Genomic DNA, 26397 nt, shown 5'->3' on the forward strand with positions numbered 1-26397 from the left:
ACAATATGGTTGTCTTCAAGTCTAACGTAAACAAGTTTTTGATAAACCGTTCTATATAATATAACAAATTTACCTAATTTCCATTATTAACTATTATTATATTGGCCAATTTCTATTGTACACGCTTTCACCCTTATCCTCGAATGTCCTCTTGGCCTTGATAGTGGTGAGACCTATGTAAAAAAACAGCGACGTTGAATAGGTTATATGTTAAAATCCATATTTCCGTACATATTAATATGCATATTGTAATCAGCACATAAATCATAATTACATGAAAAAAGTTGCCAAAGGAAAAGTAATTGTTCTACAAAAATAAGCAGACGTCAGTTTTCTGCTAATTTGCTCTTGATTTATGATGTTAATCTCTCTGCAACGTGATATGTTCTTTTTATTTTCCCTCGTTCTCTTCGTAGTAATTTATTTCATTATAAAAGCATTTACGGCCATTGCCTCTTAAAGAATCAGCTCTCTTCAATCATTTCATTACTGTGAAGTTAATTCGGTGATATTATACAAACTATTTATTTAGTATTTGTTATCTTAATTTATATAAGCATAAAAACCTACGCATGGATTGGGTTTGCCTTTTTTAAGCTATTTTGTACCCTCCACATTTTACATTATAGGTGTTATTAACATGGATACAAAACGTTGTCCAGTATTAAATGATTATGAACGAATGTTTAACACTCTGATAGTTATACTGTCATACAAATCGGTGAAACTGATTGCGGACCCATCGCGGTGCACTGGTAAGGAATTCCAAATGCAACTCTCAGTGATTTAGTTTGGAATACATTGCACTGTAGATAACTATAGTTGATTATATAACATTATATAAAATTATGTTATCTATCTATCTCTCTCTCTCTCTCTCTCTCTATATATATATATATATATATATATATATATATAGTGGAAATGGTAATTAATAAAAACAGAAGTGCTCAATACTCTTGTAGATCAAATATGCGTTTTATTTTTTATTACCCTATCTTTCTGTTAATTTAAATTATGGTTTCAGCTACTCGGCCGTTTTTTGGCCGTCTCTAGCTTCCTGAGACTTTTACAGAAATATTGGCTATTTTGGGATGAAAGACTGAAAGAGTGAACGGGTCACTCTTTCACCCCAAAATAGCGGACATTTCTATAAAAGTCTGAGGAAGCTACAGACGGCCAAAAAACGGCCGAGTAGCTGAAACAATAATGTAACTTAACAGAAGATACGGTAATAAAAGATAAAAAGTATATATATATATATATATATATATATATATATATAGGTTTGGCTTACTGTAGACATAGATTCGAAAAAATTGTCAAAAAAAAAAAACAAATATATAAAAAATAAATGTTGTCAAAGGCAAGATAAGATACTTTTCTTCCTAAATGGATCATTCTATTGTGTTTTTATTTGCTGTAACATATTTATTCAGCTCGAAAAACATACAGTGTTTACTGATGTGTTGGAACATTCAAAATGGCGTCCGAATCTCTGTTTGACACGGCATGAATTTTTATTTATTTTTTTATATTTTGTATGTTTTTATTAGTGATTCCGTACTTATTTCTTTCTTTTTCGCGCCCTGAGCGTTTATTATAAGAAAGCAGTCATTTGCCGTGTGTTTATATTTTTTTCTGCCCACATTTTTAGGACGTACTACTTTTGCTTTTTTAAAAATATTATTTATTAATAATTATTACATGCATAAATGTAAGTCATCTATAGACATGCATGATTCTTAACTGTCAATAAAGGTATACTTAGTAAAACATAAATTATATATATATATATACATATATATATATGATAAGTGGTGACCACCGTGTATATATATATATATATATATATATATATATATATATATATATATATATATATATATATATATAAATATATATATATATATATATATATTGGATTGAATAAAGGATTGACGGACAAAATTACAGGTTTCATGCTACAATAGTGCTCACAACAGATACATTTATTTCGAACGCGATACTCTCATGTCAAATGGCCGTATGGTGTTTCCATATGTCGGGCATTATGGACTGTGCTGAAAAACATCTTCTCAAATGAATGTGTGATGTTAGGCTGTATAAGCTGTTATTTTGGGTCAAAATTGCTGGTTCTTCTTTCATGAGATTATTTGGATTTTAGATAGAACTCAGAGACAATCTATCTCTCTCTCTATATATATATATGTATGTATATATATATATATATATATATATATATATACATATGTATATATATATATATTATATATATATATATATATATATATATATATATATAAGTGAATGTGTGTGTCTGTGAGTGTGTGTGTGTGTCTGTGTACATTTCCCTACGCAATAACTCTGTCAATTTTTAGTTTACAGACTCGAAAATTTAAATTCAGGGTACTGAAATTCGGCAAAATCAATGTGTTCGGTTTTTAGCCAGAAATTTTGCGATTATGGGGTCAAAGTTCAAAGCTTTTACCTTTTAGAACTCTACCAAACTTCTCCGAAAGTTTTGGGTCTACGCACTTGAAATTTTAGATATAGGTTCATTGGACATGGATCTAACTTAATAACTTGAGTTGAGTCCAAAACAATAAACATTAAGGGGGCATAATAGGGGGCAAATTAAAAAAAAAATGACCGCTTTTTGGATCAACATACACCTCCAAATACCCGGGCAACGTCGGCCACCCATGCTAGTATATATATATATATATATATATATATATATATATATATATATATATATATATATATATATATATATAAAACTGAACGTGTATGTCTGTGTCTGTCTGTGTACATTTTCCTAGGCAATAACTATGTCGATTTTCAGTCTACAGACTCGAAATTTAATATAAAGGTACTGAGATTTGGGAAAATATTTGTTATCTGTTTTCGGCCAGAATTTTCGCTGTTAAACGGTCAAAGTTCAACGATTTGACCTTTGAGAACTCTACCAAACTCTTCCACTAATTTTATGTCTAAGCACTTGAAATGTTAGATATAGATTCTTTGGACTTGCACCTAACTTAATATCTGAATTTGAGCCCTAAACAATAAATGTTAAGGGGTCATAATAAGGGTTAAAGTTTTTTGCTCAAGATACACCTCCAAACAGCCGGGCAATGCCGGGCTGAAATGCTAGTTCGATAGAAAACCTATTTGAGAACACTGCCAGAAATTTAGCATATATGTATAAAATATCATAAAAACGAACCAACCGTTGATGAGTCCATAGGAAACGAAGTCATTATGTATCCAAGACACACATACATAGTTATTTTTATATGCAAGGAAAACTTTAGATATTTGTACTTTAGTATATATACTAGCATTTCAGCCCGACGTTACCCGGGTATTTGGAAATGTGTGTTCAGCAAAAAAAAAAAAATAATAATAAAAATTGGTAGTGGGAAGGCAGGCTCGAACCCGTACCAGGTATGAGGAAAAGAACGGGGGAAAAACTGACTTATTTGCGGTTATGACCACCGATAAAACCGGAAGTGACGTAGGTTTTTAATTAAGGCTAGACTCTAGAAAGGAGAGGATGACTTTCCAAAATATCGGCGAAAGTATGTAGAAAAATGCCTAGTTGCAGGTTAAGATATCAATGTTATTAATCAATTTTTCGATAGTTGTAGCATAAAAAGTCGAACTTTAAAAGGATACTGATCGTGGTAAAATCCGTCGCCTCTATGGAAATTTTTCGGCGGACATGCGAAAATACATACATATATTTATATATTAATAACTAAAACTTTTCGACCCAATCCGATGAAATAGCTTGCCTTATCTCTGAATACACTTTATGTAAAATTTCAAATGTTTAGACAATACATTTTCTGAGTAATTTGGTACAGACCGCAGGGTCAATTCTTTTTTAATTTAACCCTTATTATGACCCCTTAAAATGTATTTTTTCGGTTCAACTCAAGTTATATCCATGTCAAAGGAACCTGTATCTAAAATTTAAAGTGTTGAAACTTTAAATTGTCGGAGAAGTTTGGTAGAGCTCTCAAAAGTTAAATCGTTGAACTTTTACCCTTTAACAGCCAAAATTACTGACCGAACCCCGATCACAAAGATTTTCCTAAATCTACGTACACTGTATCTCAAATTTCGAGTCTGTAGACTAAAATTTTACAAAGTTATTGCGTAGGGAAATGTACAAACACACACATACACACACACAGACACTTCACTTTTATAGATATACTAGCATTTCAGCCCGGCGTTGCCCGGGTGTTTGAAGGTGTATCCTGAGCAAAAAAAAACAAAAACAAAAACAAAAAAAAACAAAGCGGCCAATTTTTTTTTTTTAACTGTGGCCGTTATTATGAACCCTTAATATTAAGTATGTCTCGCTCAATTCAAGTTATTAAGTAAGCTCCATGTCCAAGGAACCTATATCTAAAATTTGACGTGTTTAGACCCAAAATTGTCGGAGGAGTTTTGTAGAGTTCTCCACGGTCAAATCGTTGAACTTTGACACTTTAACAGCGAAATCTCTGGCCGAAAACCGATGAGAAAGATTTTCTCAAATCTCAATACCCTGTATATCAAATTTCGAGTCTTTAGACTAGAAATTGACAGAGTTTTTGCATAGGGAAATGTACACAGGCAGTCACACGGACAGGTTAACTTTTATAGATATACGAGCGTGAGTTCCTGGCGTTGCCTGGGTGATTGAAGGTGTATGCTGAGCAATACAAAAGTAGTTATTACGTCGAAAAATGTACACAAATGTACGAAAAATATGCACAGGCAGACACACAGACACGTTTACTATTATAGATATACTAGCATTTCGACCCGGCGTTTCCCGGGTATTTGGAGTTGTATGCTGAGCAAAAAAAAAACACACACACACACACACAAAAAACGGTCAAGTTTTAAACTTCGACCCCTAATATTACCCCTTAAAAATTATTGATTTGAGCTCAATCATGTTATTAAGTTAGATCCATATCCAAGTAACCTATATCTAAAATTTCAAGTGCGTAGACCCAAAATTGTCGGAGGAGTTTGGTAGAGTTCTTTAAGGTCAAATTGTTGAACTTTGGCCCCTTAGTCGCCCAATTTCTGGCTAAAAACCGATCATCTCAATTTTCCCAAATCACGGTAACCTGTATATCAAATTTCGAGTCTGTAGACTAAAAAATGACAAAGTTATTGCGAAGGGAAATGTACACAGCCACAAAGATACACATACACGTTCACTTTTATACATATATAGATAGACTCGCATTTCAGCCCGCCGTTGCCCGGGTTTCGCTGTGTATGTTTAGCAAAAAAAAAGTGGTAGTTAGAAGGCAGGCTGGGACCCCTACCGCAAAGGAGGAAAAGAACGGGGGAAAAACCTGATGTCTATGCTGTTACGACCACTGCCAAACCGGAGTTGACATTTAAAAAAAAAATGGCTAGAAAATCGAAAGGAGACGATAACTTTCAAAAATATCGGCGAATAACGACCCCTCTTTAGAAAATTGCCCAGTTTCAGGTGAAAGTATTAATGTTTTTAATCAATGTTTCGATATTTGTCGTCTGAAAGATTGCACTTCAAAAGGATACTCAACTTAAGAAAATTCGTCGCCTTTATCGAAATTGGTGAGCACACAGGAAAACATACATACATACATGCATTTATATATTGGTGAATAAAGATTTTTGACCAAGACCGATTAAAAAACTTGCCTTATCTCTGAATACCCTTTATGTAAAATTTCAAATGTTTAGACAAGAAATTGTATGAGTAATTTGGTAGAGACCGCAGAGGTCATTTTCTTTTAACTATGACCCCTAATATGCCTCCTTAACTTTTATTGTTTTGGGCTCAAACTAAGTTATGTAGTTAGATCCATGTCCAAAGAACCTATATCAAAAAGTTCAAGTGTTTAGACCCAAAAATCGTCGGAGGAGGTTGGTAGAGTTCTCAAAGGTCAACTAGTTGAACTTTGATCCTATTAACAGCCAAATTTCTGGGCAAAAACGGATTACAAAGATTTGGCCCTAAAAAGTTATTGCGTTGGAAAATGTACACAGACACACAGCCAGACACACAGACACACAGGCACGCAGATATGCATACACGTTCACTTTATGTATATATATATATATATATATATATATATATATATATATATATATATATATTTCTTGTAGTAGGAGAAGTAATATTAATAGTAGTAGTATATTCATTTCGCGCTTTACATATTCCCACAATTCATCATCAGTAATCATCATCCTTAATAATGATATTCTTTAGGATTTTAGTAAAATAAATCGCCCTGGGTGGTTTGCTCCTAAACTCTTCCCATAACAACATGTAACTAATTTTACACCGTGTTCATATTCGTGTAACATTACTTTCGCGCTAGTTACGGCAGCTTATCTTCTGAAGAATTTGAGTCGCAATATCCTACACAGAAGTCCAGTATTATACAGACATTTAAAGTAGATTTTTTTTTAATTAACCTTTCTGTGCACTCCTATTGACACACTGCGACCATTTTTTTCGTATCGGACGAACCTGATAACATCACATGATTATAATTATCGATATTATCTTCAATCAGTAAGATTTTTCACCAAAAAAACATCATCACTAATTTCTGTCGGTCAATCACCTGATATGTTACCATGAGTCTCGGTGACAACAAGTTCTCCCAAATTTCTAGTATGTTCCACTTTTCTCGGTAACATTGTTAATTGAATTTCCCTTATCGCAACAACGGTTTACAATTGGCAAAACCTATTGCCCTTCAGTCAAATCTAATTGGCAATAAGCTTGCTCAAGGTCTAAGTCTTTTTCGTAGTTATTTAGTCGAGGTCTTATTAATGCTTTCTCCCATCGGACTTTCATTCTTTCTTGACTCTTAAGAAATATCTGGCGTGATGTCCATTGATTCAAACGCTACATTTTTTCATCGTTTACTTATAAGCATACAGTTTCATTTTTATTCCATGTGGTATTGCTCTTTTTGTTTTACTTTTGTTGCTGTTGTATATATCCTGTTACGGTTTATAGCGTGCGTGCATGTATACCCCGTCAAGGTCACAACCCCCTTGATAGACTGTATGAAAAGCCGTACGCGACAGTTATATAATTCGTAAAACTGTAGCGGTCGTCGAGTCCCCAGGGTTTAAATGGGTCCCAAAGTAGGGGGAAATCCGAAAAGTCTCACGTTCACAAGTTGCTAGGCCACAGTATGAAAACAAATTGGCAGATTCGAAATTAAATTCTAGCTGCGGTCGACTGTCGACCACCATTTTTTATACGTCAGAAAAATAAATGGCAGAATCGAAATTAAATTCTACCTGCGGCCGAATGTCGACCACACTTCTTTATACGTCAGAGGATATATTTGTTATTAATTCCGCACGAGCTGTGATTCGATGAAGAGTGGATTCCACAAAAATAAATGTCAATCACATCCCAATTCGCAAACAAAAAAATAAATAAAAAAAGGACAACGATGAAGTTCGAGTCCAATATCCAAGCATCTATTCTGCAAATAAAATTATTAATGATGTACATAAAAAATAACACACAAAAAAATAATGAACAGGAATGTATCCAGCAACACTCAATGTGTTCAGTCGAACTGAGAGTTTTCTTTCCTTCTCTCTTTTTTCTTTCTTTTCTATTTTCCTGTACCTGTTACTTCGAGCTCTTGCAGTCGTCGGCCTAGCGCTATTGAGAATAGGGCAAAAAGGGTTTCTGAATTACTGTGTTGTTAATTTGAGAAAATGCGACAGAGCATAGGTTTCATTTTCACAAATCTCCGCAAGAACGGCTACATATCGACCCTTCTCCGGTGGGATTTTCCGAGGCTACAATCCTGTAGATGAAAGTCGGCAGATGTTTTACTTGTGTTGCGTTTTTGTGTTCTACACATCCATTTATGTTAGTACCTCTCACTCTTAAGTGAAACTATTAAAAGAAAAAAATGAATTCAAATAAAAAAATTACGACCAAACTAGACGAAAACTAAAAAAAGGAACATTTCGACTCCTTCAATGAGGCTTGCATTAAAGAATATTCGCGGGCTTAGAACTAATTTAGGTGATGTTGAATTGTTTCCCATAGAACACTTTCCTGATATCTTATTGCTAAGTGAAAGCAACCTACAATCCTCTATCCCCTCTAACCACTTTTACAGGCTTACCACTTGGCCGTACGTCCTCAGACAAACATTTGAACGGACTTGAAGTCTATATTTGAAACTGTTTGCCCTTGACTAGAGAATCAAACATAGAATCCAAAAACGACACCTTTATGTGATTTAGACTCATTCTGATACATAATGTTACCTACTTATATTTTCTCTACTGATCTATCTCGACCCAGAACGGTGCCTTAATTAACCAAGTCCCTTACGGCATAGACACATCAATCACCTTAGACACTAGTGCACAAGTACGTGCATTTGGATACTTTAATGTCTACTAAATAATTGGCTAGTTTTTTTTCTAGTTACACAGACGCAGCTTGTAGCATAATCACATTTTCTGCACAGACACTTCCTATACCGACCTGTCTCATGGATCGACAGGACGAACAAGTCAAAGTCATTATCTAAATCAGAAACAGATCCCGATGATTGTGAAACAAATATTCATAGTCTACTCGGAAAGCTTATCACGTTGTAATAATAGTAGTAATCACCCCGAACTCTCGACCTAAAATGAATACACATTACTCAAAATAGCAAAGTACTATAAGAAGGTTGACTGGAAAGCCATCAAATACACGCTGTGAAATGAGGCGCAAATGAATGGTCCACTCTGAATTTAAACTACACGTCCCCCAACAGAAGTAATTATCTAACCGCACTTTCCACAATATTTCACTTCTGAGTGTGCATCATAACTCCAATACAAATAGGCGAATGATGGTTGAAGCTAGAAAAGTTTGTTAGAGAATAATAGCCGCTGATTAGAGAATGCATGCTGAATTCATAAAGAACGCATAGGCGCAACAACTAACGGATCCTGATTGATTGAAAATGTAGTAAATAATGGGCAATCGACAATTCCCCACTATCCAACAACGTTGTGATTGTTTTTATAGCAACTGAAAAGGCAAACTGCTTGCTCAACGTTCTGCCACAAACTCCACTCTATCCCAAGCACACCACTCTCTCCCAAGTTTCCCTTAGCGGACATCAGCCACACACGATGACCTGAGAATCGCCCCTTCCCTTATCCGTGATGCCATAATAAATCTGGACACAGCAAAAGCACAAATATTATTTCTGCTATATTATTAAAAAAATAATCTGCACGAGTTGCTCTCTCCAAACTGTACAATAAACACCTTAACGAGTCTAGCTTTCCAGACTGTTAGAAAATTGCCTCTATTTCGCCAGTTCACATGAATCCCTCATTAGCCTCCTCCTTCTTTCTCCAAAATTTGTGAGTCCTTAATCAATCACGGACTAGTCCGCCACCGCACACCCAATAAAAATTTATCGAACCGACAGTATACATTTATACAAGCCCTTTCTACTGCAGATATCCTAACTGTAATCTCCGATCATATGGCCTAGGCAAAAAATAAGGCAGGTCAGTAGACTTTGACATATCTAAGACATTTTACATGATTTGGCACGATGGGATCCTCATGAAACTCAAATCGTGTGGGATTGCTGTACGTATATTTTACATAATAAAATCCGTTCCTAGATTAGGGAAAAGTGCAGGTTGTCTTCGATGGTTGTGCAACAAAACAACCTCATAGAAATGTGGGTGTGCCACAGGTTTGAATTCTTTGATCTTCATCATTCTTGATATTCCTAAAAGACCGCCTTGATAAAATCTTCTCTGAGATGGAGATATTTGCTGATGACACCATGCTCTATAACAGACACGAGGGTAAAACTAATGAACACATATCTAAGAACAAATGCTACAAATTTAGAGAGAGGTCTCCAGTTTTGGAATGGGGATTGATCTGTTTGGTAACGCCGCGAAGAATTGGCTACTGTCCTTTAATACTTAAAATAAACTTCCTCAACTACTGGTTTCCATGGTAAATGAAACATTGTCTGAAAGTACTTCCCTCACCTTCTTGATTAAACATTCACAGACACTATCTATTGGAACAAATATTTTGAGGAAATTGCCAAGGCTGCTGCAACGAAGATAGCCTCTCTTTACTATGCGCGAGGGCTACTCACATGTTATAGTGCCTTGTTTTTCTAGAAGGCCACGATTCCCCCATGCATAGAGTATAAGACTGGTGCATCTGATACTAGTTTCTCGCTTCAAGACAGGGTTCCAAAAAGAGTCGCCAGCTTAATAGATTTTGAAATATGCAACGTTTTTCTCATCGAGGAAAAGCGACTTTCTTATACCTGTATTACAAGTACTTAAGTGTTCAGTGCTCCGAAAATCTCCGAGTAATAGTTCCTCTTCGATGAAATATCATCGACAAATGCGAAAGCAGAAAAACACCCCCCCTACACTCTTGCGATCTATAGATGTCGTAAAGTATTCTACGCAAATAACCTTTTACATCAGATTGTTACTCTTTGAAAGTTCTTCTTGCCCCCCCTGCTTTTCTTTCTGTATTTACATGCAGGAATTCAAGACAAACTGACATCGCGCTCTCCAACTCCATAAATAGTATATCTGCAAATTTAATCCGAATAGTAGCCCCTCATGACTACGAAATTATGTGCCTTGTAAGAGGTGAAGTGAGAAAGAAATCCCAGCCGATTTGTTCTCACCATAACACTAACACCCGGTTAGTCAACAAATGACAGGTTCCCCTGTCAGTCTCCAATGCCAGTCGGATTTATACACAATGTTCACTAGAAATGTCATCTTTTCACCTACAATACTATTAAAATGTTCTCTCGCGTGTTATCAGAATGCTAACCAACCATACTCTTTTTAAAGAAATGAATGAAACAAAGATAAAGGTAGTGTCCATTGCCTCTCTAACAACACCGAGTCTGGTTTGTCGTAAGCCAACTTTTGATGTAACAATCAGTTAACCCATCTAAAAGTGTTTCTTAGTATGCGAGTTGTTTTCATTAGGGCTATCTATTTTGTTTTTTCAGCCAATACGTTATACTAATGTCCGCCAATCCTTTCAAGAGATTGTTCGTTGTGTTATAAAGGTCAATCGTGTTTTGTCTCGTCGGTTTCCTGCATGGGCATGTGTTCCGTTTCTCTAAGACTTGTTGGGGCAACGAAATAAATGAGAAAACATTTTTCCATCTTGCTAACAATTATGAAATCTAGTCCCTGTGTTTAGATGGATTCATCTGCCTGTACGTTAATTCTATATTTTATGATTTTCGCTTCCAAGTACTGTTACTAGAGCCTGCTTGTATTATTTGTCTTTGTGTTCAGCATTCGTTCGTTTGCATATTATTATTACTATCATTATTATTATTATTATTATTATTATTATATAATAAAAATTATAATAATAATAATAATAATAATAATAATTATTATTATTATTTTATTATTATTTAAAAAAAAATGATAATTAGTATTATTATTATTGTTATTATTATTAATATTCCTCTACTTCTCATTATTATATTCGTTTTGGCATTAGCAAAAGAAGTAAAAGATGAGTGTTTTTATTATGTATTTTGTTTTATGAGAAACGATTGTTTTAATTAAAGGATAACATTTTATACGGCTCACTGATTATGTTACAGGACATGAAATTACTTTCTCCACATCAACAGACTTTATTAGTAAAAACCTCGATTTTGTCTTGTATTTAATTTTGAGTCTTTGTAGCAAGAAACATTTAGACTCGCGTCCTATTTTAATGGCTCGATTTGAGAAACATTTATTCATATAAATTAACTTTCCTTTTGTATTTGTTTTTTCTATTAGTGTAACTTCTTTATCTTTGTACTAGAAGTGTCGTCTATATTGAAACAAACTCAGTATTATTATGCCATGGAGAATGGCGAAATAATTACTCGAAACAATAAAACTACGAGAATTAAGTGATCATTTATATGTGCCTTTAAGCTTATATATTTAAACAACTACACGTGTCAAGTTAATTTAGGTAAAAGAACCGATGTTAATGCTGATTTTTTAAATACATCTGCTCTTTCTGATTGCTTCTCCTTAAACATTGATACCTATTTTCCTATCGTTTTTTTGTGAAGTCCATAAAGCTTCCTGTTTTTGTTTTTCATGAACAAATTCAATCTGCTTTCTTATGTTGCTCCTCCGGACCATAAACGTCGTTTTCAATCTGCGGAAGACCCACCTCAAGGACACATATAATTACAACGGGTGAGAGAAGTGTAATCTTTTGAAATCATTACATTGTATGTGTATTGATTTCTGTTATTTTTATACAAATCAATTATTGTAAACAACATGTTATATTCTTACGTTTTGATGTAGCCTAGAATTTACTTGATGATAATAAATTATGCGAAAATATGTGTTTAATAATACTTGTTGCATTTAAACTTACTTTAGAAGAATGACGATACAGCTATTTGTCAAAATTGTACAATATATATTTATTTTTTCCTACGATTAGCCGGGCTCACTCTTTTGTTCCAATAATTGTCTGCTACACAAAGGGTTAAACAAAATTCAGCTCTGTAAATTTTATACTATTTATATTTTTATATATGAGGGATTCTTTCTTTTCGTTGTATCATTCGCGTTGTGTATGCTTTTGTAAAAATGATTTTTCAATGCCAACGGCCTAGATATTCAATATAAAATTCAATTTTGCGATCTCACCAAATTATATTCGATTCTAAAAATATACACGACTTTGTTATAACATGGCAATGCCATCTGTTATTTGAGACTCGCGCCATCTTAATTCTCTATAGTTTTGATCCGTTTCGATTTTCCCCGTTTTGCGGAAACGTTTCATTTCTTTCTCATTGTTCTGGCGGGTCATTTATTCCCACAGCTGATTAACAAAAGTGTTTTGTTTTTATCATTTTTTATAATACGAATATTTTGGAAAGATATAAATATAGGTTTTTATGTGTACTTTTTTGTCCATTGCATCCTCAAATATATTGTTCTCGTTTGTATTAATTTCTTTCTGTGGACATTTATCTCTTTCCATATTATCTATCACGCATTTGAGTAAATAATATTTAATGCTGTCTATGTGATAAACGACATTAATAAATCTACATTACGAAAGGGCTGCCATTATCTCTTTATACCTTACATTGTATTGTTCTCGCGTTAGAAACTAAAGAGACTAACCAGCTATAATTGGATTTTACAATAAAATATTAAGCTTATTTACAACTATTTATACGAAAACTCTTAGAAAAATCAAACTGTAAATATATTTTTTGAAATCCATGTCCATCAAATAACAGCTTGCTAATGTGTATATGTGAGTTATCGATTCCATATTCCATATTATTTCATTGTTTATTGAGGCAAAACTTACAGAAATGGTAATACTTGCATCTATCTTGCTTATTAATAAAATTAGTATTTATCTGACTGACAAAATTTAAGTGCTCTGTTTTTACTAGTAATGTGTAAGCAAAATATTATAAGTGCACAATAATCTGGATAGGCAGCACATATTATTTTAATGCTTATCGAATTAAAACACCCTAAAAGACCACATAATTAAAACATCACATTTGAATGATAATCATTTACTACTTCATGAATATAATAGTTTATTATCGAATCTTCAGGCTGCTTTAAGATACAAGCACTCTTAAAACACAAGCGCAAATAGAAGCCCATTATACTATGGATGTATGCTAATAATTAATGCCTCTTCTCACGAATTATCAGTTGATTCAATTCTTTTTATATAAGCTTCTCGCATTCCTGCGAGCATGTCTGATCTATAGGTACCCCCAACGCGCGACACAGTTTTAACCCCCAATATGTAACACGATATAATTGTAATTAAATTTTACATTATAATCCTACCTTTTTACCATTAAATAGAAAAAGCTTTAAGTAAACTGCTAATATTTAATTTTTTTTTGCAGCATACAAAAATAATGAAAATGCGAGACAAAATCGTGTTTACATTATCGACACTTTAAAACAACGTATCTATGTAGTGACGTTTTTTTAAAGCCGTTCACACACTCATGTTTTAAAAATCTAGTAAAAATCGAATAATAATCATATTTTCCTGAAATTTTCGATATTCAAGCATTATTAAATAATCTTACATGCTAAAAGTAGGTTTCGATAAATATATTAGCGGAATATATATTTTAAAGTGGTCTACCCCCCCTATATTTCATGGTTCGAAAACTAAGTTTTATAAATATGAACTGATAAAAGTTTCAGCATTTTTTAAAGCTGAAAATATCAAATAATACAAAAATAGTAATATATATATATATATATATATATATATATATATATATCTAATCCAGTTATTTATTTCACTTATCTCAAAGTTGTAAATAAAATTGGATATAAATTCAATTTTATGTTAAGAGAAAAACAAAAAAGAATAAAAATTTCTGGATATTTTTTCCAATAATAAAAGTATATTCACATAAAAGAATATAAGACGATTGATGTAATAAAATTGTAGGTCTAAAATCAACCTTAAAAAATTCGTTTTGATATTATTATTTGAATGGATAAAAGGTGGTGTTTATGTTTGGCGCTTTTTTTTCAAAAATGTACGGAGGTTTTTTAAGGAACATTATTTTTAAATACATGTTTCAACAGAAGACATTAAAATTAATTTTATGTTATTAATTCTAGTCTGTAGAGTTCGTTAATTAAAATGTATTTGTTTTACAAAAGGTAAGTTTTATATTATTTTTATTCATAGCAATAAAACCTTTACTCCATTAATAATTATAACGCGACCGCTTATCCATAGAAATTGACACAAATGCACGAAATGGTGCCGTCACTATTAAAATGTGTACTACTGACGTTTTACACCTCGCTGTGGAGGTACCTACTCATCTAAAACAGCAACCACACATAAAAAAAATCAGATTACTAGCTATTCTCTTTGTTATGAGTAAGTTACTGGAATCAATATTAAATAGGGAAATAGTCAACCACCTCAGCAGGAATAACCTTCTTAGTGACACACAATATGGTTTCCGCTCTGCAAGATCTACCGCAGATGTGCTGACGGTTATATCCCACAGGATTAGTGAAACTCTTGACAAAGGCTTCCTTTCTAGGGAAATTGCTCTTGACATATCAAATGCCTTTGACAAAGTATGGCATAAGGGTCTACTTCAAAACATTTCCAGCTACGGTATAACTGGAAATGTTTTCTCAATCATTAAATCATTTCTCTCCGATAGGTTCATAAGAGTAGTAGTAGATGGACAAAAATCGGAGGCCTGCAATATAAATGCTGGAGCCCCTCAGGGGTCAATCCTGGGCCCAACTCTCTTCCTGATCTACATCAATGACCTCCCTAAACACATACTTAAATCATTCGTTGACATCTATGCTGATGACACGACCATCTACGGCAACACATCAAAGGCTGTAAATGACGAAGTTCTCTCTGATTCTCTCTCCTCTGATCTCGAGCGCGTGGTTCAGTGGGGGAAGATGTGGCTAGTTACCTTTAATGCATCTAAAACCAAACTCCTATCCTTACATCATCAACGCTCTGATCCCCAGCTGGCATCAATTGTGATGGATGGCTCTCGTCTGGGTGAGGCCCCGTGTTTTGACAAGCTTCTGGTTTTGACCTTTACTCCTGATCTGAAATGGAACACGTACATCAAGTCTGTTGCCAAGGTCGCAGGAAAAATGGTGGGATCCTTCTACCGCTCCAGAAGATATCTCACTACTGATGCAATTCTCTATCTATATAAAAGCCAAGTACGTCCGAGGATGGAATAGTGTTGCCATATCTGGGCAGGAGCTGCCAAAAACAGCCTATCATGCCTTGACAGAGTACAAAATAGACTTCGTGGTTTAGTGGGGGATGCCCTTTTCTCTACCCTGCAACATCTCTCCCACAGATTGAGAGCCTATCCTTGTTTTATCGTTATTTTCATGGCAGGTGCTCGTCTGAACTCCAATCCCTGGTCCCCCCTCACCAATCTTTCATGAAAAACACCCGTCTAGCTGAATCCACTGTGAAAAATTTCCCCCGCTCTATATCTGTGCCTAAATCAAAACGCGGAGTTCATGAGCAAAGCTTCTTTCTTAGAACTGCACGCCTGTGGAACTCTGTTCCGTCTGCCTGCTTCCCTCCGGACTACAACTTGGATGTCTTCAAGTCTAATGTTGACAAATTCCTAATGAACCGACCCCCTAATTAAACACTTCATAAAATCTCCTCACTAACGTGATGTACTTGCAATAACCCTTATCCCTGAGTGGCTTCCGGGCCTTGATAAGTGGTGATCACTGTGTAAAAAAAGAAAATTAAACTACCACGAGAAATCAACTATTTCATAAATATTTTGCAATTAATGTACACCGGTGATAACCTATGTGAATACTGTGCTTTTACAGCATTTGTATTTGATGTTATTTAATCTTTTTTTAAAATATTATATAATAATTATATTATAATATTAGATTTAATGGCAGATCACTAAACAAACTCCCGTTAAAATTTTAACATGTTTTCATATACACCTCACTTTTGCAACGAATAGATTTTTCAAATATTATGTTTTACTAAAGAATCACCCTTTGACAAGAATACAGGGTGGAATAATAAGATAGTCACCTGAAACAATACAACCTGGTTTTCTTTCTGTTTGATGAAAACTGATTTTCTTTTGTTGTTAAACCATTTACCTGTTGGCCAGTTGTGTACTATTCCCAAGAGCGAGAGAGGATTTCTATCATGTCTGAAAGTGACACAATAGTGATCAGGCGAGATCGGTGATATACAAGTCATGCCTCTATCGATCCAAGTTATGACAACAAGCACATTTAAAAGACAAACCCGGAGTGTTCAACGCTTGAGGGCACAGCTCAACGAAGTTAGCGACGACCGTTATGGTATTTGGTGTAGTTTCAAGTATGGGCCACATCATTCCACTTCATATCTTTGAACTCAGCTTGAAATCAACACCAGAATGTACCTAGGTACACTGTAGACTGATGTGTCTCCATGAATCAATCAGCTAGCGGCTGGCAGCCTCTTAGTGTAGCAGTAGGACTCAGCTCTGGTCCACAATTCAAAAAGGTTCAGACTTGGCTTCAGAGTGAGTTCTACGACTCTGTACCATTGCTGCGTTCCCCTTCTCCTCACACCTTAACATGATTGAATACTTCGTTTAGTCATACCTCGCGAAGGCAAGTTGATCGCCACCATCCGCCGAGTAGTAGTTTAGCTCCCGCCGTGTTGTTTAAAAATATATGTATCGACGCTGTAATTAATGCTGAAGGGGGCTACATTGAATATGTGTCAGCTCTACTACATAATAAAGTTATCGGAATTGATTTTCCAGAAAACATTTAAAATTATTTTCTTTTTCTTAGGGCGATGAATTTATCGTTCATTTTATAATGTATAAAATGTACGTTTTAATGAATAAACTATTTTGATTTGTTCCTTCCTTTCATCTTGTTTTTGCGCTGGTAAGTTGTAGGCTCAGTCGAAAAGTGTACATGTATGATATGGACCAGAACACCACGGGTAGCCTACTTATTTATTATTATAAGATGATTGTTGTGGAGACGCTTACTAATAAGCATACGTGGGTGAAAATATATAGATAAAGCTATCAAGTCAGCAAGACCGGGGAGCTGTGTTCGACCGCCGGATAGTCAAGACGCATGTGCCGGTTGCTCCATGAAAGACTTTAATACGCCATCTGCCGGGCAATCTTCCAACTGCAGTACAACTGCACCTTTGTAAATAAGTATTATCTTTTCGTCTTAATATATTTGTTTTACCTTTAATTTCTGCGTTCGTGTTGTTATTGATACAGCCACAACAGTGGCGACGGGATTTCGAAAAAAGATTTACGCGTGAGAAAATACACCATCAAACTCAACAGTGGTATTCGAGAAATACTTACTCGTCAAAGATTGAAAAATAAATTCACTCAGAAATGCAATGTTTAAAACGCAGCAACTACGAAATTGCCACCGAGATTGTTTTTTGTGACTGCTTGAAAATGAAATTAAAAAACTCGGGACACTTGAAAAAAAAACAGCAAGCACTTTATTTCAAAGTGCCTACGAGAAAAAAAAAAACTTGAAAGTTACAGTAACCATTTCTGCAAAGTGCACACACACAAAAAAGAAAAGTGTTTCGCTAGGATACCGTGAACTTATTAGGTACTGTTTTGAAAGAAAACTGACTTTGTTTTCTCAGTGTGCTAAAAAGGGATTTTTTCTTTCTTGTACGTAATTAATATCGTAATAAAAGGAATCGGTTGTTCGGTGATATTAAAGAAAGGAAATTGTAAAAGTGACTGATTTACTGATTTGAAAAACAAAATGGAGGATCTTATCAAGTTATTCGTGGAAATGCAAATTCGTCAACAAGAAAGAGACGAATTACAGAAAAAAGAACTACAAGAAAGGGACGAAAGACTGAATGAACGGCTTCTTAAATGTATAGAGCAAATGCAACTTGGTCAAAAAGATTTGTTGGAAAGATTAACGACTAATTCTGCACAGTAAAGCAATACGACTTTTTCCAACGCAACAATTGTGAATAGCATAGATGTGTTCACGTAACTACCAGAAGAGGCTAACACTTTTGAGACATACTTTAAGAGGTATGAAGATATTTTCGAAACAGATTGTGAAAGCTGGTCAAACGCAAAGTAAGTAAGTTTATTACTTCAGAAGCTTGGCACCAGTGAACATTGCAACTTTGTTGATTGCATATTGCCAATGAGAACGAATCAGTTAGACTTCGCTGAGACCGGAAAACTTCTTAAGGAGTTATTCGGACCGAACATGTCTCTTTTTCACAAGACATGGTCGTGTATGAAACTGAAGAAAACGGAGGAGCAGGATTACCTGACATATGCGTCAGTAGTGAATAAACACTGCGACAATTTTAAATTATCGGAACTTACGGTGGACGACTTCAAAGGTTGTCAAAGGGCAGTATCACTAAAAAAAGACCCCAGAGATATAGAAGAAGCAGGAGTGTCGTACATATAGAAGATAAAAAAATTTGGCAGAAACGCAGGGCAAAGAAAGTGGGAGATTCGTCAAAATCCAAAAGATTACGCGAGTTATAAATACTCAAACTCTAATGACAGAAATTACGATTCCAGTCAAAGGAACTATAGAAAATCGGGACCAAGTAATTATTGCGGAAGATTTGATGAAAAACATTTGGGAAAGGATTGTCCTTACAAAAATATCAGATGCTTTTATTGCAACAAAGTCGGAGATAAGAGTATTTGTTGCAGAACAAAATATAGAGTACACTAAATGAGAACACGCAACAAAGAGAAAGACAATTTACGAAAATATGTGTTGGTTAATATTTGCGGCAAAAAATAAAATTTCAACTTGACTCTGGAGTAGATTTGTCGGTAATAAACGCTAGCACTTGGAAAAAACTGGATACCCCTACTCTGAAAAAGTTAAGTAAGAGTGCTAGAACGGTGAAAGGAGACGAAATCAAATTCGAAGGACAAGTCGGCCATCCCATTAATTTAAATGGTACGACGAAGAAATTGAAAATCTTCGTAATTAAAGAAAGCGAGAATTTTTTGGGAACAGATTTTATTGAAAAATTAAACCTTTTGGATAAACCGATGAACGCCTTTTGTAAAAAAAAAAATAACCAGCTGCACCACAACGTCAGAAAATATTAAAAATGAACTAAAGAACGAATTTCCAGAAATATTTAATACGAGACTTAGAAGATGTAATATATTTAAAGCTTCGTTCGAGCTAAAAAATGATGCAACACCAGTATTTAAAAAAAAAAAAAAACTAAACGTGACATTTGCCAGATTAGACAAAATAGATAGCGAATTAGACAGACTTGAAAGAACGAGCATTTAATCGAAAATCGAAACTGGCGTTTGGGCAGCGCCTACGATGTACGTAAATAAGAAATTGGAACAAATTCGAGCCTGCGGAGAGTTTTCAACCGGGTTAAATAATATGCTACAAGATCATCATTACCCTTTACCAAGCCCGGAAGATATTTTTGCCAAACTAAATGGTGTGAACTTTTTTTCAAAAGTAGATTTGTCCGATGTCTATTCACAAATTCCGATAGAAGAAAAATGCTCAAATATTGTATGCATTAACACACACAAAGGGTTATTAAGAATAATCGATTACCGTTCGGGATAAAATCGTGCGGGCGATGTTCCAGCAAGCGATGGACACAATGTTGAACGGTTTAGATTGTGCTTGTGCATACCTGGATGACATAATCATAAGGAGCGCGTCCATAAGTGAACATATAGATCATTTAAAACAAGTGTTCACAATAATAAAGGAGTACGGATTCAAGGTGAAAGAAAACGAATGTGAGTTTTGTCTAGACGAAATCAAGTATTTAGGACAAATAATAAGTAAAGACGCTCGACGACCTGATCCAGAAAAAGCAATAGCAATTAGGAACATGCTAGCACCACATAACGTGACGACTTTACAGAGCATCTTAGGCCTCGCGAACTATTACCAAGTATTTATCAAAGGCATTCACGACCTAAGAGCTCCGCTGAACGAATTATTAAAGAAAGAAACACTATGGATATGGACAAAAGAATGTCAAGACTCATTTGAGGAAATTAAAAAGACTTTGACGTCAGATTTATCCTTAACTTATTACGACACAAAATTACAAATAATTGTTGCCAGTGGCGCGAGCTCGTATGGTACAGCATATCATGCCAGATGGAACAAAGAAACCTATAGCGCACGCTTCAAGGACCTTAATTCCGTCAGAGAAGGCTAACTCCCAAATAGAAAAGGAAGCATTAAGCATTATTTTAGCGGTGACGAAATTCCACCGTTATCTGTACGGAAGACATTTTATACTGGAAACAGACCACAAGCCCCTAGTGACTATTTTCGGCTCAAAAAAGGGCTTACAAGTATATACAGCAAATCGGTTAGTCCGTTGGGGCACAATCTTGCTAAATTATGATTTTTAAATAAAACATCAACGTTCGGGAAAAATAGGTCATGCGGATGGATTATCAAGGGATGAAACTTTTGAAGAGTCAGTAATTGCAGCTATACGTTCCAATTATGAAGAAAAAACATGGTGGCGAATATAGTGAGAGAATTATCAGTCACGCTTACCGATATAAAAAGGGAGGCTAAAAATGACGGCGTCATTAAAACATACAGAAAAAATTAAGAGAAAATTACCAAAAAAACGCAAAGTATATTTCCTTATGCAATGAGGTATTATTATATAGTGAAAAAGTGGTTGACCAGAACCCTTGCATAAAAATATCCTACGTGGTTTTCATACAGGACATCCGGGTATAAATAGGATGAAGACACTTATGAGGAGTTATGTTTACTGGCGTGATATGGATGTGGATATTGGATTAACAGTAAAAAGATGTAAAGTTTGTGCGTTAGCCGCTAAGGCACCACCGATAGTTCATAAACCTTGGAAAAAAACTGACCATCCATGGTCACGCATTCATCTTGACTTTGCTGGACCGATCGAATGACAATACAACCTAATCATAGTAGATAGTTTTTTTTTCCAGATGGCAGGAAGTAAAGCGGGTAAAAAACCCAACGAAAGATAACACAATAAGTTTTCTGCATGACATATTTGCACGTTTTGGGGTACCAGATATTGTAGTCACAGATAACGGAACACAATTTGCTTCAAGTTTTTTCAAGGATTTTTGTTAATCGTTTCAGTTAAACCATGTAACTCCACCACCGTTTCATCCGGGACCAAATGGATTAGCGGAAAGGTTCGTAGATACGATAAAGTGTGCCCTTAGAAAATCGATAGGGACACCGACGGATAAAGCATTACAACAACTCTTGCAAATATACACGATAACTGAGAACCCAAATACACCGTCGAAATTATCGCCAGCAGAATTAATGTTTGCGAGAAAAATAAAATCACCATTTGATAAATTAATACCAAAGCAAGCATCGTATATAAAAACGACACACATCACGCAAAAGTTTTAAACCTGGTGATCAGGTATATTTTAAATGTTTTAAAAATAATATGTCATATTATGAGCCCGGTTCAGTAAATAAACTTATCGGCGACTTGGTCTACATGATAAAAGGTAAAAGGGATACACAAAAGACACCAAAATCAATTGAGAAAACGTCGTAGGAAGGACAACGAACATGACAAACCTGAGGAACAGGAAGATCCAATTGATATAGTATACGAAACGTTTAATATTGAATCACCACAGACCATTCCCGAACCGAGGAGATCGGGAAGGAAAAGAAAGGCTATAGACCCAATGATAATGAACTCCCCAAAAAGAAAATATATTGAAATCTACGCGACTTCAAATCTTGGGAGGTTGGTGTTGTGGTGACGCCCACTAATTAGCATACGTGGGTGAAAAGATATAGATAAAGGTATCAAGTCAGCAAAACCGGGAAGCTGTGTTCAAACGCCGGATAGGCAAGTCGCAAGTGCCGGTTGCTCCATGAAAGACTTTAACACGCCCTCTACCGGCAAACTTTCCAACTGCAGTACAACTGCACCTTTGTAAATAAGTATTATCTTTTCGTCTTAACATATTTGTTTTACCTTTACTTTCTGCGTTCGTGTTGTCATTGATACAGACAAAACAATGATAAAACAATTTGATCTTGTAAAATATATATTTAAGGATTGGAATTATTATTCGCGGATTTAAGCAAAAAATTAAATAACGAAAAAAGATGTTGCAATTTTAAATTAGGATACAATTTGGTTTGTTAAGTAATCAAAGTTTAACTTACGTGAACGAAACGTGATTATGTCTGCTTAGCTGACGTAAGAGTAAGTACGAAGAGAGCATACTGACAAATTGGCAGGAAAGGAATTAGTGAAGAGACATGCTGATAACTGCGGTGACAGCAGAGAGGAGAATAAGTGAAGATGTAAAGGGGAACGACAATATTAAAACATTTTATACCCGAGCCGATACACGAATTAAGACACGTATATATCGAGGCAATACACGATGAGTGTATATATATATATATATATATATATATATATATATATATATATATATATATATATATATATACAACCAAAAGTCTTTATTAAAGTGTGTGCCTATTTCCACTCTATGGAGGCCAGGCGCGAACGCAGACCCCACAATTTTATTAATTATCTCTATTTAAGATGAAACATACTTATCAAAGTATTATTATGTACATCTATATAAAAACACTTGTACACTTTTTAAAACATTTTTTCTTCTTTTCTTTCCATACTTTGTGGACCAGGCGCGAATGCAGACCCCACAACTTTAATGAACCACCGTTCTGCCAGATCAGACATACCCATTCCTCTGTCTCGATAGATTTTCTATCGTTATATGTAATCAGTTTTTTTTTTAATAGTCAACCATATAGGAGCCTATTCGTGACCAGACACGCACACCCCCTACACACCCACACATTCAGCTTTATATATATATATATATATATATACACACACATATATAAACAATATATATATGCATATATATATATATATATATACTCATTGTGCATTGCCTCCCTCACATAGGAGCCTATTGAACTCGAATCACCCCGCTTACCACGCACACATCGTCAAGAAAAAAATATCTAATAGAAAGAGTTGGACAATCTTGATAGAAAAAAAGTCACATATTTAAAAAAAAAAAAAAAACTGAAGAAAAAAAATCAATAAAAAACGTCTAATGCTTCTTAAAAACAATTTTCGTGAAAAACTATTCCAGGAAGACTACTTTATATTTTTAATCGTAGGAAAGAAATACAAAAATAACAATAAGTAAAAGATCCGTGCACAATAATACTTTAAAATACGTACGTTAAACTAGTGAAATGAAAGTGAAGAAAACACACAAATAAAATTAAATGAAGACAAATGAAACAAATTGACAGTATGACTGAAAAGAAAATAACATTCTATGTATACATATATATATATATATATATATATATATATATATATATATATATATATATATATATTGTTAGCCAGCCGGTCGATTTAATGTGAGAAAGACATAGCAGAAGGATAGGTTTTGCTGTTGTGAAAATAATATTGTTTATTTTGCTTTAGAACTTTTTCAAGTTAAAGGTAATTGATACGCTATCGTGCGGGGATAATTGTAGTTGATTTTTATTAAGAAATTCCTCGAAAAATATTGTCAAAAAAAGACTAACAAAATTCGTGTCTTTACGATATTCTCATCGGGTCCGAGTGCGGCTCTGAAAGATTACAACTATACCTTCCCCGTACGAGAATATTTATTCAACAACCTACACAGGTGGTACAATACGCTCTAAGGTGGATTTAAATGACCCATATATACAGATCACCGTCGCGGCGATGGGGCATGAATAATATAGAACATGTCTGCCCCAGATAATGTACAGAAACTTTAAAGGTCTTCGTCAAGAACACGCATGGCTTGCGCGCCTCTCTGGTTATACTGTATATATCATATTGGCCTTGCCAATGTTTATACGAAATGTCTTTACCGAACTCCTGTCTTAATAGCTTATCTGTAAAGTTGAAATTTGATATTTAGGATATTTGAACTTGTAGCAGAGTACGATTTGGGATTTAGCTGGTAAACGTTCGATTAAGGGGCCAAAATTGAAAACAAAGAGTTGACATTGCCAGAATCAAAAAGTTCTCATTTCCTTACCCTTGCGCATGCGCAAATAGAACTTTCGTATACGCATGCCTGTAGTTTAGAGGATAATGCCGGTCATGAGATAGATAACGACTAATGGGAGGGAACTGAACCTACTGCATTAGATTCTAGCAAGTGGTACCCAATACAAAGTTTAGAAGTCCTTCCGCAACTGATACTATGAATAAGATTAACTTCAATACAGAATTATCCTCATAATAATACATGAAAACATTTGCATTTATTAAGATATGGTAGTTATGCGTATTTTACGATAGGCTAACGCTTGTTAGCTTGCTAGTATATATATATATATATATATATATATATATATATATATATATATATATGCATGTGCACATTTATGTATATATACGGGTCTTTTTAAGCTTATATTTTATTTTGAGCAGTGTTTAATATAGACATATCGTGTAGGCGTGGATAATTGATTATCTTTCTGTATTTCGATCAATGTTGACTTCTGCAGTTCCGTTAATAAGGATCACTCAATTCAGATCCGTTCTTTTTATTTGGTCTTCATATTTTTTCTTAAGTTTTCGTTTTTGCATTTAATTGACATTAGTTGGTATAAAAGTATGTTTCCTCTCAGTTTCTAAAACCGCTGATTTAGTTTACATTTAATTATTGAACATCTCTGGATGTTTATTTTTGGGTTTGCATTAATGTATCAGGGTTAAAGTAATGATCACGTAGAAAATAGCATTATATAAATATGGCGATAATTGGTTAGGGTGCTTTTTATACGAAAGCTAAGCGCTATGTTTTGATTATATGAATTTTATTTAATCCCTTAATTGACCTCGTGTTTCCAAACTATATGACAGACATAATAACTATATATAAAGCAATTCAAATAGTGTATGCTATTGTGATACAAGTTCTAGTTTTCAGCCATATTCAGATAATCGGATACTATATATATTTCCGCCTGATCCATTTTTTTGTGGAATGTAGATAAAAATTAATTTTTTAAATTTATTTATTTTTTGAAGTAAGTAACTACGGGGAGACATGTTAAGGTTCCTCCCAGTACACTGAACGGGTTCCTACTAAAGTAAACAATGAATTTGTTCAAATAACACGGAGGTTACACGTGGTTCAATGACAATAAAGTATGGGAGGGTGAAATATTTGTTCATCCTAATTCATTCATAGTTGGAATATAATAGAGCTATTATTAATAATATTTTTTTTTATTTCAATCTGTTTACTTCTTCATTTGTTAATCATTTTTGATCCTTTTATAAATTAGTGTTAATTTTATATGGAAATCTTTTTAATGCTCATGTCTAATGGGATAAACGCACACGCGTTCACATTTTTATAAATCAATCAAACGTTCTTCTTTATAAATCGTTGCCATATTTCACGTGGATTATGTTGTATGTAAGAGCCAACTATAATTACCACTGGTTTTGATTTATTAAAAACTAGCGGGGGTACCCGTCGATGCCCGGGTGCCTTGAGGTAAATCAAAACTCCGGGGGGGGGGGGTAAATAAAACATGTTTTGGTAGGTAAGTATGAGAATCGAACCCGTACCCTTGAGTTATATGTAAGAACCAACTATGAACGTTTCGCTAAAAAAATATAAAATTCCATTCTTC

At 34.4% G+C, this 26397-nt stretch overlaps 1 protein-coding gene across 1 annotated transcript in view; it reads right to left on the reverse strand.

The window, feature by feature from the left end:
- Positions 1-26397, reverse strand: part of LOC145266278 (uncharacterized) — a 949382-nt gene that overhangs the window by 224451 nt on the left and 698534 nt on the right. The window lies entirely within an intron of this gene.

The sequence above is a fragment of the Euprymna scolopes genome, chromosome 4 (assembly GCF_053919585.1).
Source record: "Euprymna scolopes isolate OS-2025 chromosome 4, ASM5391958v1, whole genome shotgun sequence".
NCBI lineage: Eukaryota > Metazoa > Mollusca > Cephalopoda > Sepiida > Sepiolidae > Euprymna > Euprymna scolopes.